Below are 16,375 nucleotides of genomic sequence, written 5' to 3'. Positions count from 1 at the left end.
CCCTGTGAGGGGTCTGATTGCTGCCAAGAGCAGCCCCGAGGCCTCGCCTCACTGTGCCTGGACCCCCGTGCCTTGGACAGAGACTGCTCTGGGCATTCTGGAAAAAAAGCTGCTTCCCTGCGGGGTTCTCCAGCAGGAAACCAAGAGCTTGGCTGCTTTATGGCCCCTCCCTGCCACCAGCCTCCTGCCCCTGCAGAAACGTCAGGCAGCTCCCGTCTGCAGACCCAGCAGGGAATGGCAGCTTCAAAGCTTTGCTGCTGCACAGAGCTGCGGGGAGAATGGGGCCCCTGGGGCAGGGCCATCAGCAAGCTTTCCCCAGCCTTGAGTGTGCCAGGGGCTGCACGGGGAGTGGGCACCCTGCAGGCTCAAGACATCACTGTGCATGTTGCCATGATTAACCGCCCCCCAAAACCAGCTCCATCATTCATTCATTCATCCATCTATCCATCCCTCCATCTACCCATCCATTTGTTCATCCTATTCTTTCATCCTATGGTCCTGGTAATTGGGGCTACGACAGTAAAAGAGACAGACCATAAGCAAACAAGACAATTCTGGAATTCTGGGCAATGGGAAGAGAGAATTCCATAAAAAGAGTTGATGAGGAAGAGAGTGACAGAAGGGGTGAAGCTACTCTAGAAAGGCCATTGGAGACCCCTTTTTGAGGTGATCTTTGATCCAAGCTGTGCCAAGATCTGGGGAAGAATGTTCCAGGCGAGAGAATTGCAGGTGCAAAGGCCCTGCAGCAGGACCCAACCATGCATGTTCAAGGGCCCATAAGGAGGCCTCTGTGGCTGGAGTAGAGGGTCCAGGCCCAACACAGCCCCCCTATAGCTATCTGCTGCCTTCCAGTTCAGCCCAAAGCCCTCCGCTCGGCACTCAGTACCTCCACCTTCCCGCCACACCTCCTCATTCTCTGTGGCCCCCCCAGGATTTCTTGCAGCCTAGCGTTTGCTCATATTGCATTAGGATTTGCCTTTATTTATTTTAAACAAGAAGCAGTGAGTCTGCATTCCTGAGGATGGGAACATTTTTCAGAATCACTCCCTCGAGGATGGAGGTAGGAACAGCAGCTGGTCTAAGAAGCCCCTCGAGAAGAAGGCCTGACACAAATGGTTGGGGAAGCGAAGGTGGGGGAGACTGAGGAAGGCCGGGCTGAACAAATTGGGGGTTGCCACAATGCTCACTGCCAGAGCACTTTGCCACCTTGCAGGTGCCTACCTACTGCAGGTCCAGTGCAGCTGGCCACCTGGACCTCCCACCTCTGCAGGGGCAGTGGGTGCCTTTGCCTCCAGGATCACCCCAAAGTCTCCCTGGGCCTGTCTTAGCCAGCTCAGGCTGCTATAACAAAATACCATCGACTGGACGGCATAAACAACAAACATTTATTTCTCAGTTCTGGAGCCTGGATCTTGGGATCAAGGTGCTGGCAGATTCTGTGTCTTCCTGGTTCACGGAGGGCTGCCTTGTCTGTGTCCTCATGGGGTGGAGGGAGCTCTCTAGGGCATCTTTATTAAGGACACTAATCCCATACATGGGGGCTCCACCCTCGTGACCTAATTACCTCCCAAATGTCCTGCCTCCTAATATCATCACATAGGGGTTAGGTTTCAACATAAGAATTTGGGGGGGAACACAAACCTTCTGTCTATAACAGCCTCAGGCGAGGCAGCTGGGGAATGAGTGTAAGATTGTTAAGCCAGTTTCCCGACAGTTGGAAGATGAACTCAGCCTTGCTAATGAGGTCAAAGCTGCCACCACCCCCTCCCTTCAGGGGCGTGAAAACACCCCACCCTCGCCTTGTGGCCACTTGCAACTTCGTCTTACCTGCTTGCTCTCAACTCTTCAGGGTAATGGACACCCTGTTAGGTGATCTTGCCTGTCTCCCAGATTCCCTCGTCCCTCCTGGGAGGGGCACTGCTGCTCCTTACAGCCACCACTTTCCTGCAACGCCTCAGTTCATTCCAGGGGATCCCGAGTGCCAGCACAACAGGGGGGCCAACCTTGAACTCAGCAAAGAGGAACGCTTGACTCGTTTCCAGTTGGAAGGCTGTGCAGTGGCTGGGAATTTATGAGCCTTCTCTAAGTAAATGCTCAGCGCTTTTGTTACGGGAGAAGGGAAAGTAAAACCCCTAATCAACACTGCATCGTTGTCCTTTCCCCAGCCAGCAGCCCAAGGCCTCTGCAGCTTCCGCAGTTCAGGCAGCCAGAAAAAAATGCCACAGCCCAAGACTGTGGCCGGGGACAGCCCTTCCCAGACACAGTCTTGCATTGCCATTATTTTTTGTTCCCAGGGTAAAAGGGTCATCCTGCTTCCCAGGGAATAGCTGAATAATCCCCTACTGTGTACCAGGCACATGTTGACATCCTGTAATGCACTAACTTCACACCATCTACATTACGAAAGATATAGCACTACTGTCTCCAATGGGCCATTGGCAAACTGGGAGCCCAGAGGGGTGGAGCAATTTCCCTGTGGTCACACAACTGGCCAGCCCAGGTTGTGATGAACTCAAAGTCTCTTGTCGCTAACCCTGAATCCTGAATCCATAGAAGGAGTAGTGTATTGAATCCACTAGGAATACACTTGGCTGCAAGTAACAGAAACCTGGGCTAAGAGTGACTTAAATCATGAGGCCATCCATTGTTTATTTAGTAGGACACCAGGAAGTAGGCACTTCCCAGGTGGGTTCAATAGTTCCTCAATATCATAACATAGGCTTGACATCTCTGAAATTCTCTTGGCTGTCTCCTCATGGTGACAAGGTGACTGCCACAGCTCCAGACATCACTTCCTCACACAATGACATCCAAAGGCAGGAAGGAAAGTGGGCAGAAGGGGACAAGTCTCTCTTCCTGTATCTTTCTCATTTTATAGTGAGACCTCTCTTGCCCAGGAGCCATCAGCAGACTTCCCCTTATGTCTCACAGGCCACAAGTGGGTCATAGCCTCTCCCTTGGGCACCCCTCAAGCCCAGAGGGGCAGAATTTAGTTCCTGTTACATGGTAGACTGGATGACTTGAAATCAAAAACAGTTCACTCAAGGACAAAATTTAAAGGATGCTGCATTTTAAAAAATTCGTGGGGACTTCCCTGGTGGTCCAGTGGTTAAGAATCCTCCTTCCAATGCAGGGGATGCAGGTTCAATCCCTGGTCGGGGAACTAAGATCTCACATGCCGCAGGGCAACTAAGCCCATGCGAAGCAACTACTGAGCATGCAAACCACAACTAGAGAAAAGCCTGCGTGTGGCAACAAAGCTCCCGCATGCTGCAACGAAGATCCCATGTGCCACAACTAAGACCTGATGCAGCCAAAAAATAAAATAAATAAATAAATATTTTAAAAAACATGAAAAAATTAAAGTCCAAATATTTAAAAATAAATAAAATAAAAATTTGTGGTAAAATATACATAACATAAAATTTACGACTTTAATCTTTTTTTTTTTGGCTGTGCTGGGTCTTCGTTACTGTGCACGGGCTTTCTCTAGTTGTGGCGAGTGGGGGCTAATCTTCGTTGCAGTGCGCGGGCTTCTCATTGCAGTGGCTTCTCTTGTTGCAGAGCACAGGCTCTAGGCGCACGGGCTTCAGTAGTTGTAGCACGCGAGCTCAGTAGTTGTGGCTTGCAGATTCTAGAGTGCAGGCTCAGTAGTTGTGGCGCTCGGGCTTAGTTGCTCCACAGCATGTGGGATCTTCCTGGACCAAGGCTCGAACCCGTGTCCCCTGCATTGGCAGGCGGAGTCCCAACCACTGCGCCACCAGGGAAGCCCCGATTTTAACCATTTTTAAGAGTACAGTTCCGTGGCATGACGTACATTCACACTGTTGTGCAACCACCACCATTATCCATCTCCAGAACTCTTTCATCTTCCCAAACTGGTACTCTATCCCGGTTAAACACTAACTCCCCATTCCCCACTCCAGCTCCTGGCAACCACCCTTCTACTTATGTCTCTATACATTTGATTACTTTAGGTGCCTCATATAAGTGGACTCATACAGTGTTTGTCCTTTTGTTACTGGCTGATTTCTTTTAGCATAATGTCCTCAGGGTTCATCCATGTTGTAGCTTGTGCCAGAATCTCCTTCCTTTTTTGGTACAACAGGGAAGAAAAAAAGAACAATATTTGGGCGTTTTATTTGTTTGGATTCCATATGATCAGAAGTTATGTCAATGGTCATGCCAGGTGGGTATGTTATAAAAACACTCATTTGATTATTTCAATGCCTTAACATCTCTGTGAGCTAGTCATTTTAAGCTCATATTTACAAGGACAGCACCAATAGCCTCCAGGGGCATTCTCAGCCTATCTGGCATACGGTACCCATAGTGGGAGGGGGCACTTTTTAAGGCTGAATAGTATTCTGTTGTATGTATGTAACACATTTTAATAATCCATTCATTTGTTGATGGCCTCTTGGGTTGCTTCCATCATTTGACTATTATGAGTAATGTATGGGCTCTTTTGTTACTTTTAGCGTCTTCAAAAGCCTCTTCAACAATAAAATGAGAGCAATGTACCAAGTGCTGGTGAGGATGTAGAAAAACTGGAACTCTCACCCGTTGCTGGTGAGGATGCAAAATGATACAACTGCTTTGGAAAACAGTTTGGCAGTTCCTTAAAAAGTTTAACATACACCTATCGTATGATCTGGTCATTTCACTGCTCAGTAGAGACTAAGAGAAATGGAAACATACATCCACAGAGAACCTTGTATATGAATGTTCATAGCAGCACTATTTACAACAGCCAAAAGATGGAAATAGCCCAAATGTCCATCAACTGATGAACAGGCGAACAAATTGTGGTCTGTCGGTAGGGTGGACTATTTTTCGGCTACAAAAAGGAATGAAGTTTTTTTTTTTTTTTTTTTTTTTTTTTTTTAATTTATTTATTTTTGTCTGTATTGGGTCTTCGGTTCGTGCGAGGGCTTTCTCCAGTTGCGGCAAGCGGGGGCCACTCTTCATCGCGGTGCGGGGACCGCTCTTCATCGCGGTGCGCGGGCCTTTCTCCATCGCGGCCCCTCCCGTTGCGGGGCACAGGCTCCAGACGCGCAGGCTCAGCAATTGTGGCTCACGGGCCCAGCTGCTCCGTGGCATGTGGGATCTTCCCAGACCAGGGCTCGAACCCGTGTCCCCTGCATTAGCAGGCAGATTCTCAACCACTGCGCCACCAGGGAAGCCCCAGGAATGAAGTTTTGATATGTGGTACAAGGTGAATGAACCTTGAAAACAAGCTAAGTGAGAGAAGCCAAATACAAAAGGCCACATGTTGTAGGATTCCACTTATATGAAACATCCAGAATCAGCAAATCCATAGAGACAGAAAGCAGATTGCTGGTTGCTATGGGCTGGGGGCAGGGAATGGGAGTGGCTGTGAAGGGTTGGGGCTTTCCTTTCAGGCTGATGAAAAATGTTCTGGAATTAGACAGTGGTGATGGTTGCACAACCGTATAAATATACTAAAACCACTGAATTGCATGCTTAAAAAAAAAAGATGAGTGCCAGCCCTGGCCCAGCCTTTTAAAAAAAAAAAAAGATGAGTGACTGTTCAGGAAACTCTCACTGTTCCCATTTTACAGATGAGAGCACTGAGGCTCAGAGACTCAATGACTTCACTGAGGAAATAGAGCTAGTGGTTGGGGAAGCAGGGATTTGAACCCCAGCCAGTTCTGCCTCCGAAGCCCCACCAGTAACGCCGCGCCGTGAGGGGCTTCCCGGGCCTTGGGTTAGCCTCCTTGCCTCTCTCTGCCACGGTCTCCTTGTTTGTGCAATGGTCATGCTTCAAAGAGGCGTGAAAGTGTCCAGCACCTTGCTAGGCACAGAGCAGATGCATCAGGCAGCGCACCTCTCCTTCCTTCTCCACGTCAGGAAAGAATAGAAAACAGCCCAGTTCTTGGGAGGGCAGACACGAGGGCTGGGGGAGGCCGTGACTGCTCAGAGAGGCTTGGCCACCTCCCAGCAGCTGTCCCCAGGCAGGGACAGAGGCCACGGAGCCGTGTTCCTGCTGCCAGCGTGTGGGTGTTTCCCGACACCCCCTTTTGTGCAAATACATCCCGGGTGACGTCCCCGTTGCCATGGCGAGAGGCGCCCTCTTCTATCTAGAGTGACAGTCACCACCAGGCTGGGACCGGAGCCAGCACAGCCCAAGGGCAGATGAATTTTGCCTTCACAAGTCAGACTCTGCAGGCTCTGCGCCTCCCGGGAAAGGCCAGCTGCCTGGCACCTTCACTTCTCGCTGGCTGCTTCTCCCCAGGAGGCAAAATGAGGGCACGCAGGGACTCTTGCAGAGCTTCACCCTGTTTTCTGAGGGGCTCTGGGCGGCGAGAGAGCCGGTTGACCCGGGTTTCAGTCCTGGCGCCTCTGTTTACAAGCCACGTGACCTTGAGCCTCAGTTTCTTTATCTGAAAAGTGTCGATGTCAATACCTCCCTGCAGCCTTGTTTTAGGGGATCTCTTATTCATTCAACCAACATTCGCGGTTCCGAGAACACCACCTCCCGGCCCGGGTGCTTTGTCCTCTCGGGCCTCCCTCCAACCTAGGCCGACCCCTCCGTTGACCTCGGCAAGGCCCTGGGTGGTGGGAAGATGAGGCCTTTGCTTGGGACAATCATTAGGGGAAGCCAATGGGTGGGAGTTCTAGCCCAAAGAATGTTCCAGAAACAAGATATGTTGTTCATGGAACTGCATGGCTGGAGGAAAGAGGGATTCTCGTTGATTCTGAGAAGAGGCAGGAGGAGAGACAGACACACAGACAGATAGAAACTGCCCCAGAATGGACCCCCTCCTTTCTGCTCCCCCGCCAGCAGCCCTGACCCCAACTTTCAGGAACAGTTCTTCTTGTTAAAGTCACAAGTGCTCAGGGTCTGGGGTCTCTTTGAGGGAGGCCCTGGCAGGACTGGGACCCACGCAGCATGGTGAATCAGCAATGTGGGGTCCAAACGGGGACGGGGCCATGAGACCACCAGCCCCTCCAGAAGGGGGTCTCAGGGCCCAGGCCAGGAGGACCAAGGGTTAGCTGACGGTGGCTCAAACCCCAGCTTGCCACTCACTTGCTGTGGGACCTGGGCCAGGTCTCTAACCACTGTGCCTCAGTTTCCTCCTCCGTAAAATCAGGATGATGACGATCTTACTGCATCACAGAATTGTGGGGATTCCATGAGACAGGGCATGTAAGATGCTTGGCCCCGTGCCTGGCAATAGTGCCGGTCAGTAAATGTTAGCTGGTAACGTACTTTGTTATAGTTTTGGGTTTTTGTTGTTTTTGTTTTTGTTTTGGCTGCCTTGGGTCTTCATTGCTGCGCACGGGCTTTCTCTAGTTGTGGCGAGCGGGGGCTACTCTTTGTTGCAGTGTGCGGGCTTCTCATTGCTGTGGCTTCTCTTGTTGCAGAGCATGGGCTCTAGGCGCGCTGACTTCAGTAGTTGTGGCACGCGGGCTCAGTAGTTGTGGCGCACGGGCCCAGCTGCTCCGCGGCATGTGGGATCTAACCGGACCAGGGCTCGAACCTGTGCCCCCTGCATTGGCAGGCGGATTCTTAACCACTGCGCCACCAGGGAAGTCCCTGGTTTTGGGTTTTTGATAAGAGCTAAGGCAGGGACCTTGCCAAGTAACGTGAGCTGGAAGCTCATGAGTGGGACATCATGAACAAATCACAGACCGGCTGGGTCGGGTTAAATAAATGCTCATTAAATGATTGGCTTCAGGATAGAAGCTGCTCCCCTCACTGGCCCCTGGACGAGCCTGGCTCCAATGAAAAGGGTTCTGAGAACCACAGGAAAACTGGCCGATGACGCCTCCTCAGACAGCCATCCAGTCTGCCCAATGGAGAAGGCAAAGGCTAGGGCGTGTCCACACTCGCACACGCCTTCACAGACACCTGCATCGTGGCACACGCCCCCAGACACGCACTCAGTCCTGGAAAGCAAGAAGGACTCGTGTTAAGCCTTTAGAGGCAAGCTCTGTTATTATTTCCATTTCATGCAGAGGGAAACTGAGACCAAAGAGGTTCTGCGCTTTGCCTGGGGTCACACAAAGAAGTGGAAGAACTGGGATCTGAACCCAGGAGGCTGGCACCCGTCCAGATCACTGCCCCAAATGATGCCTACGGTCACGTGCTCCCGGGCACGGCAGGTGGGGGCAGAGCAGGGCAGCTACGGGACCCTGTGCTAAGAGTGGCACTTTTGTTTTTCTCCCCGCTCTGCTTTTCTGGGTCTGCAGCAATGCTAGCCCTGCATCGCTTCGAGGGCCAGGGTGAGTAAGTGGCGGGGAGGTTCGAAAATAGGCAGCCCAACTCCAGGGCCCAGAGCGCTCAGGCCACCGCCTGCTGCCCCTCTCCCGAGCCACCCAAACCCTTCTTCAGGCACGTGTCCATAGCACCCATCGCTCCATTCCTAGAACACAACAGCTCATTTATTATACCTTTTATAAAGACCAAAAGAGGTAAATAGAACCTTCCAGATTGTTCCAGATGCTTATTAGCCCATGTCAAAGTTCTGGCAGGAATTCTGGAAAACTGTTTGGCAGTTTCTCAAAAGTTAAGCAAACCACCATACGACCCAGCAGCAATCCCACTCCTAGGTACTTACCCAAGAAAAACAGCAACGTGTATCCAGACAAAAACTTGCACGTAGCGGCATTGTTTTTAAGGACACCAAATTGGAAACAACCCAAATATCCATCAATTGGTAAAGAGGCAGACAAAATGTGTCATAGCCGTACAATGGAATGTTATTCAGACGTAAAAAGGAATGAAGCACTGACACAGGCTACCACATGGATGGACCTTGAAAACATGATGCTACGTGAGAGAAGCCAGACGCAAAATGCCAGATAGTGTACGATTCCATTTATGTGAAATGTCCAGAATAGGCCAATACGTAGATACAGAACGTAGAAAAGTGGGTGCTTAGGGACTTAGGGGCGGGGGAATGGGGGTGACTTCTATTGGGTATGAGGTTTCTTTGGGGAGTGAAGAAAATGTTCTGGAAATAGAGATGATGGCTATATTACCTTGTGAATGTACTAAATGCCACTGAATTGTACGTTAAAAGGCTGAACTTCATAGAATGTGAATTGTATCTCAATAAAAACTGGCTGCTGCCCTCTTACCCCTTCTAATCACCTCCCCCCCCCCCATGTCCTCCCCATTTCAGGAAACCGTGCATATGCTTTCAATCCCTCTAGGCTGGCTGCCCATTCTTGAACTTCACACAGTGAAGTTGTACAGCATGTGCTTTTCTGCATCCAGCTTCTTTCACTCAATAGAATGCCTTTGGGATTCTCAGGTGTTGCTGTAGGTATCCGTGTCTCATTTTCCTTTTCATTGTTGCAAAGTATTCCCTTGTATATGGACATGTCATGGTTTGTTGGTCCATTTGCCCACTGACGGACATTTGGGATGTTTCCAGCTATGGTGAGTACGAATAAGGCTGCTATGAGCACTTGTGTCCAAATGAAAACAGAAGTAGCAACCAGAGCAGTCGCTCTCTGGAAAGGGTGGGTGCTCAAGGAGAGGGGTGCCCTTGGCAGCGTGCTCACCTGCCTGGGGCACAGGGGGCTGAAGGATGCTCTGCTGGGTCATCAGGACGGAGACCCTTAAAAAAAGCCCAGGGGCATGTGGGACAGAGTCCCTGGGACATGGATCTTCATGGGAAAGAGGGCAGGGAGTCCCAGACTCTAGGGCTGGAATGGGCTGATGGGTCCACAGGTGAACTATATGAATGACCGTGCACCGGACAAGTGGAATCCACATGTGATAGTGCATTTGTCTCCCAGCTGCGCCCCCAGTGGGCTCTACCCTGGTCCGAGCCACCTTCAGCTCCTGCCTGGACCATTGCAGTAGCCCCCTCCGTGCTCTCCCGGCATCCTCCTGGCCCTCCAGCTTTCCTTACAGCAGCCAGAGGGAGCCTGGTCCTGTCGCTCCTGTGCTCCCAACTCTCTGTGGGCCCATCTCACTTACAGTGAAATCCTAAGTCTTTGTAAAGCCCCAGGCCCTGCAGAGTCTGCACCCCACACCCCCTGTGACTGTACCTCCTAGCCTTCTCACTCCAGCCACTGGAGGAGGAAGAAGGGGATGGGGCCTGACAGGTGGGCAGGGGTGACTCACGCAGGACCTCGGGGGCCACTGGGAGGGAGGCTTGTTTTTATTCTCAGTGTGAAGAGCACATGTCCTAAGCTCAGCTGTGAGCCAAGCCCTTGATGTTCACATTCACATCCATCCGACCACCAGCCCTAGAGATCAGGTGCTCTCAACACCCCCAATTCACAGGTGAGCAAACTGAGGCTCAGACAGGTGAAGCTGCTTTTGCCCATGTGGCCTGGCAGCCACATCCCACTCCCTGGAGGTGTTCTGAGACGGCCCCAGGGGCTGACATTTCCTTCCCTCCCCGGAGGTGAATGAGCCTGGCCCCAGGTGGGCCTTCTTGGGCAGGGCAGCTCCTCTGAAGTCCTTTGAAGTTCCAGCCAGCTGCCTGGCCAACTGTCTCCCCATCTCACCTTCCTCCTGGACTCCTGCCAAGCTCTCAGGGGCTGGAGAGAGGGGTGGAGGCCCAGGGCAGGGGGCATGTTCTGTTTTATTCAATTTATCTCTCTGTTTTTTTTCAGTTACATACACACATGGTTAAAATGTTTTTCAAATGGCCCAGTGAAAAGGACATCTCTCTTCCACCTCCTCCCCGCGTGTCCACTTTTCTGCCCCTGAAGCATCTGCAGGGACCAGCTTCTGTGTGTCCTTCCAGGGGTGACCTAGGGATGTACAAACAGAAAAATACAAATATAAATGTGAAAATATTCCTGAAGGTACCAGTTGGAGGACCCTGCCTTGCTCTTCTGCACCCACCTGCCTCTCTACCCTGAACAATACAGCTTAAAAAAATCCCTCGAGTTGGTAACCCCAGTCGAAGCTTGAGAAGAACACTAAACCAATCCCAAGTGAGGAGCATCCTGTAAAATCCCTGACCAGGGCTCCTGCAAACTGTCCGCCTCATCAAAAACAAGGACAGTCTGGGAATCCGTCACAGCCGAGAGGGCTCTAAGGAGACATGAGGACCAAATGTAACATGCTGTCCTGGATGGGATCCTGGAGAGAAGAAGGCCATTAGGAAACACTGAGAAAATCTGAATAAAGTATGGACTTTAGTTAATAATAATGTATCAATATCTATTTGTTCATTGAGGCAAATGCATTGTATGGATGTAAGATGTTAAGAACGGGGAAAACTGGGTGTGGGGTGTTTGGGAACTCTGTCCTATCTTAGCAATTTGTCTGTAAATCTAAAGCTGTTCCATAAAGTAGTTTATTTTTTAAAAAGACATTTAAAAAAAATCCCTCGAGCTGTACACCAAATGCTAATGCACCTCATGCCCTTTATTATGTGTATATTATCTTGCAGTTAAAATAAAACAAAACAAAACAAAAATAAACAAACAAAAAACCCCAGGGACTTCCCTGGTGGCACAGTGGTTAAGAATCCACCTGCTAATGCAGGGGACACGGGTTCGAGCCCTGGTCCAGGAATATCCCACATGCCGCGGAGCAACTATGCCCGTGTGCCACAACTACTGAAGTCCGCACACCTAGAGCCCGTGCTCCACAACAAGAGAAGCCACCGCAAAGAGAAGCCCACGCACCGCAACGAAGAGTAGCCCCTGTTCGCCACAACTAGAGAAAGCCCACGCACAGCAACGAAGATCCAACGCAGCCAAAAATAAATTTTAAAAAATAATAATAATAAAAAACCCAGAAACGACATGTGAACGTAGATCTTAGAGGTTGCTCTGCGCCCTGGCTCTCGGGCAGCCTCACCCTTTGTAACGGCCGAGTAGTGTTGCATTGTCTGGCTGTCCCATAACTGACATCCTGGGTCCCCTATTGCTTGGTACCCAACCTTGTTTTCAGGCCTCTGCTGCTGTCAGCAACCTGGCTGTGCACTTTTTTGTCTGTCCAAGCTTCCGTGCCCTGTGCCAGCATCTGTGCAAGATCAGTTCCCAGAAGGGGAACGCGGTGGCTTCAAAGAGTGCCGGCAGGAGGAGTTTGGGCTTTGACTCCTTGAAAGAGACTTTCTCCCCAGAGGGGATGGAGAGACATGGTGCAGGGTTCAGGGGAGGGGAGGGGGCTCAGCTATTTTATTGAGGTGGTCAGGGAAGGTCTCTCTGAGGACGTGACATTTGAGCAAAGACGTGAAGGAAGAGAGAGCCAGAGTCACGTAAGCGTCTAAGGAAGAGGGATTCCGGCAGAGGGTATAGCATGTGCAAAAGCCCTGAGGTGGGGCCATTTCTGGTGCGTTTGAGGAGCAGTGGGGAAGACAATGAGTTGGAGCAAAATGAGTGAGGGGAGAGAAGATCACGGGAACTGGAAGAGGCCAGATCATGGGGGCCCTGATTCAGCCACTGGGATTGTATTGTGAGCACGATGGGGAACTTGTAAGGAGTGATGGCGGGCCTGATGCAGGGTTTAAAAGGACCCCTCTGGTTGCTTTGGGGAAAAGGGGGCAGAGTGGATGTTGGGAGACCAGGGAGGAGGCTACTGCAATAGTCCAGGCAAGACAAGATGCTGGTTGGACCAGGGTGTTCACTACAGGTGGGGAGAAGGGGTTGATCTGGGGTGTATTTTGAAGGCAGAGTCAACAGCACTTGCTGAAGTCCCAGGTTACTAGGCCAGGGCACAGCAGGAGTGTATTAGTTTGTTAGGGCCGCTGTAACAAAGTACGGACCACAGACTGTGTCCTCTCACAGTTCTAGAGGCCACAAGTGTGAAATCAAGGTGTCAGCAGGGCCATCTCCCTGTGCAGATTCTAATGAAGGATCCCTCCTTGCCTCTTCCAGCTTCTTCCCCGTGGGTTGCCAGCGATCCTTGGAGTTGCTTGGCTTGCAGCTGCATCCTTCCAATCTCAGCCTCCCTTGTCACATGACCTTCTCCCTGCCTGTGTCTGTGTCTTTATTACGGCCTTATCTTATAAGGACACAAGTCATATTGAATTTAAGGCCCACCCTACTCTGATCTGACCTCATCCTAACTTAACTCATTCCACCTACAGTGACCCTATTTCTAAACAAGGGTTGGGGGAGGAGGACGGCATTTGAGGCAGAGGGACTTGTAAGTGCAAAGGCCCTGAGGCAGGAGAGGGCTATTGGTCTTGTGCCCTTGTTTCCTGCAAATCTTGTTCATGAAGAAAAGACTGAGGTTGAATTCTGACCGGGAGGGGAAAGGAAAGGAAGTTCTGTGCCCCTCAGTACACTGACAGTCCTCCCTGAAATTTGCCAATTCCCCCCCAGGCTGCCCCCACCTTCGTTCCCTCCCCCTCTCCTTCCGGTTCAGGCAGCTAGACCCTCTTATCACCCCTGCACACAGTTTCCTTTTTAGCCCAAAGGTCGTTATTTTAACACCTGTTGGGAAAACAAGCAGGCGCGCTCCCCGGGGGTGGGGAAGAGAGAGTACATGGGGACAGGCTGTTTGCAGGGCTGACCCTCAGGACTTAGCAGGGGGTGGGGTCTGTCTCACTTTGAGTGGGCTGGGGTGCTGGCTGGGGCTGGATGGTCCACATGGTCTTACCCACAATGTTTGGTACCGGCTGGAAGAGCTGGAAGGGCTGGTGGGGTCCCTCTCTCATTTCCTCAAGCTTACTCTGTCCACGTGGTTGCTTGTCCCATCTGGAATCTGGCCTGAGCTTCTTTACGTGGCAGCAGCTGGGTCCCAAGAGAGGGAAAGCAGAAGCTGTCAGGTCTCTTGTCCAGAACTGGCCCATGCATCACTTCTGCTGCCTCCTATTGGTCAAAGCATTCACAGAGCCCACCCACTTTCAGGAGACTCCACCTCCTGGTGGGAGGAGCTTCAGGCACCTGCCGGGAGGGGAGGCGTTGCTGGTGGCCATCTTTGCAGGGAACCCTCACTCCCCTCCAGCCTGCTTCTGCTGGCCTGGTGAGGCCTGGAGGCTGCAGAGGACAACATGCCCCACCTGTGAGATGCCAGAAGATGCGTGGGCTCCGAGGAGTCTTGTTTTATATATATATTAAAAAAAAAAGTAGGGAGGGGCATTATACCCCACCAGAGAGCAAACATTCTGAGCCACTTGGCACTGCACTCTGACTGGGAGGCTGAGCACACAACTTAGATGTTTATGAGAATAAACAGTCATTAGAACTCAAGAACTAGAGAGGAAATAAACACCATCTCAAGATATTTTGCTAATTTGGCTCTAAACCCTGCCTGCCTGTGAATTGACTAGTTTCTGGCTGGCAGAGGTGCATGTTTATGTGCATGCAGGTATATGTGTATGCATGTTGTAAGCCCTCTAAGTAAAGTGTCTTTTCTGAGTGCCTCAGTCTCCTCCTCTGTAAAATGGGGGCAAGAATGGCACAAAACTCAGGGTCATTATGAGAGTTAAATGAGGAAATACATACAAACTGATTAAAACAGTGCCTGGAGCCTAGTAGGTGTTCAACAAATATAAGTCATAATTTTCATTCATTCATTCATCAAATACTAAGAGGCCCCCAAGCAGAGGATGTCCTTTGCATAGTGTTCAGGATCCAAAGACTGTTCTAGAGTCCTTGTACTAGCCAATGTCTCGACACAGGGGGTGCCCTGGAATAGGTGTCTTGAAGAATGAATGAACAGGGCATGGACTTTTCCCTCCAAAGCTCTGACCTCGAGAGGAGACAGACTTGTAAATAAATCATCGTAAAAACTGCAATGAGAAATGCAAAACAGTTCAAAGTATGGGTTTCACCCAAATGAAAAAGGATTGCTTTGATGGAATTTGAGACCCAGTGGCCAAAGTAGGCAGGATGCCCTCCTGGACCCCTTTAATTGGTACCAGGTAGACGATGGCCTCTGACCCCAGTCAGGAGAGGAGAGAGCAGGGTGAGGAAACCTTCACACTATGGAAGATGCAGGTTTTGCCAGACTGTGAGCCATTCCCCTGCCCCTCGGTCCTCAGCCCCTGAACGAGGGACTCCTGGTTTCCGGCAGGAGATGTAGGTGGCAGGAATGGGGGGGAGGTTTTATATCGGGAGGGCTTCTAAGTCTGCTTGTGGGGCAAGTTAATGAGTGACTCTGGATATTTAATCAAAACCAGACATCACTTCACGGATGTCTGCTAAGAGCATCTCCGACATCTACAGAGATTTGTCCATAGCAACACAGGGGCTGGAGAGTCGCCAGGGGGATCTGCAGGCCACAGCATTTGGAGCCTTGACGTGAGGCTACAACTCACATCTCCACTGGCTGCCAGGGACCCTGTACATGCGTCTAGAACGGGGTCCCTGTACGTGCGTCTAGAACGGGGTCCCTGTACGTGCATCTAGAACGGGGTCCCTGTACGTGCGTCTAGAACGGGGTCCCTGTACGTGCATCTAGAACGCAGACCCTGTCCAGGCCAGCCACATCATTTGCCAGGTCCTGGTGCAAAGTGAAAACACAGGATCCCTTGTTCAAAAGTGATTGAGAATTTCAAGATGGCGACAGCAGAGCATTAAACCAAGCCCGGGCCCTTCTGAGTGTGGGTCCGTGTATGGCTGCACAAGCGGCTCACTCAGGAAGCTGGCCCTGTCCCCGTCACCCCCATGTGGCTGGAGCATGCAGTGGGAGCCCACGGTAGGGTGCGGAAAGTCCAGATGTGCCTGGATTCTTGCACCTCTGAGTTGGCCAGACAGGGAATGGGAAGCAGGATTGCTGGGTTCTGGAGATCTGGGATTCCTCTGCCTCCTGCTCACTTTCCTAATCTACCAAGTAGGTACCATCAATTCTGTCTTTCTGCCCCCCCCCCCAGGGACGACAAAGGCCTGGCGGGAAAGCAAAGTAAACTCTCAAGGGCCATAAAAATACAAAGAGTGATTGTGTGGGCTCCTCGCTGCAGCCTCAGATGCAGGTGTTGTGGAGACCTTGGTGGCGGCACGCTGAGGTCAGTACCTGGTCTCCAAGAGGAGCTAAGTGCTCCTTCCCACAATTGAGTTGCATTGCACAGTTGCAGGTGGGAAGGCACAGCCCTTACTTAACCTCTGGGGCTTGTTGTGGCCCCTCCCTGCCCTTGAGTGTTCGCTTGGAGAAGGAGGAAGGTAGGAGACAGATGGGGAAGCAGGAAACATCATTAATACTTCCATCCTGGAGGCCCCGAGAATGCTGGACCCAGCTGTGGACAGAGGTCCTAGATCTAGAATTATGAGGGGTTACCTCTCACTCAGCCCCAAAGGAAGCGGGCACTCCTGGTCCATCAGACTAAACACGATGCACCTCCCTCTGGGCCCTGCAAGATCTGGCCTGCCCCGCCCACTCTCCACCCTCCCACTGGCGTCCTTGCTGTTCCCTGAACAGTGCCACCGTGTACCCACCTCAGGGCTTCTGCACTTATAGTTCCCAATACCAGGTATTCTCTTC

The sequence above is a fragment of the Balaenoptera acutorostrata genome, chromosome 13 (assembly GCF_949987535.1).
Source record: "Balaenoptera acutorostrata chromosome 13, mBalAcu1.1, whole genome shotgun sequence".
Classification (NCBI taxonomy): domain Eukaryota; kingdom Metazoa; phylum Chordata; class Mammalia; order Artiodactyla; family Balaenopteridae; genus Balaenoptera; species Balaenoptera acutorostrata.
This window is presented reverse-complemented; position numbering follows the sequence as displayed.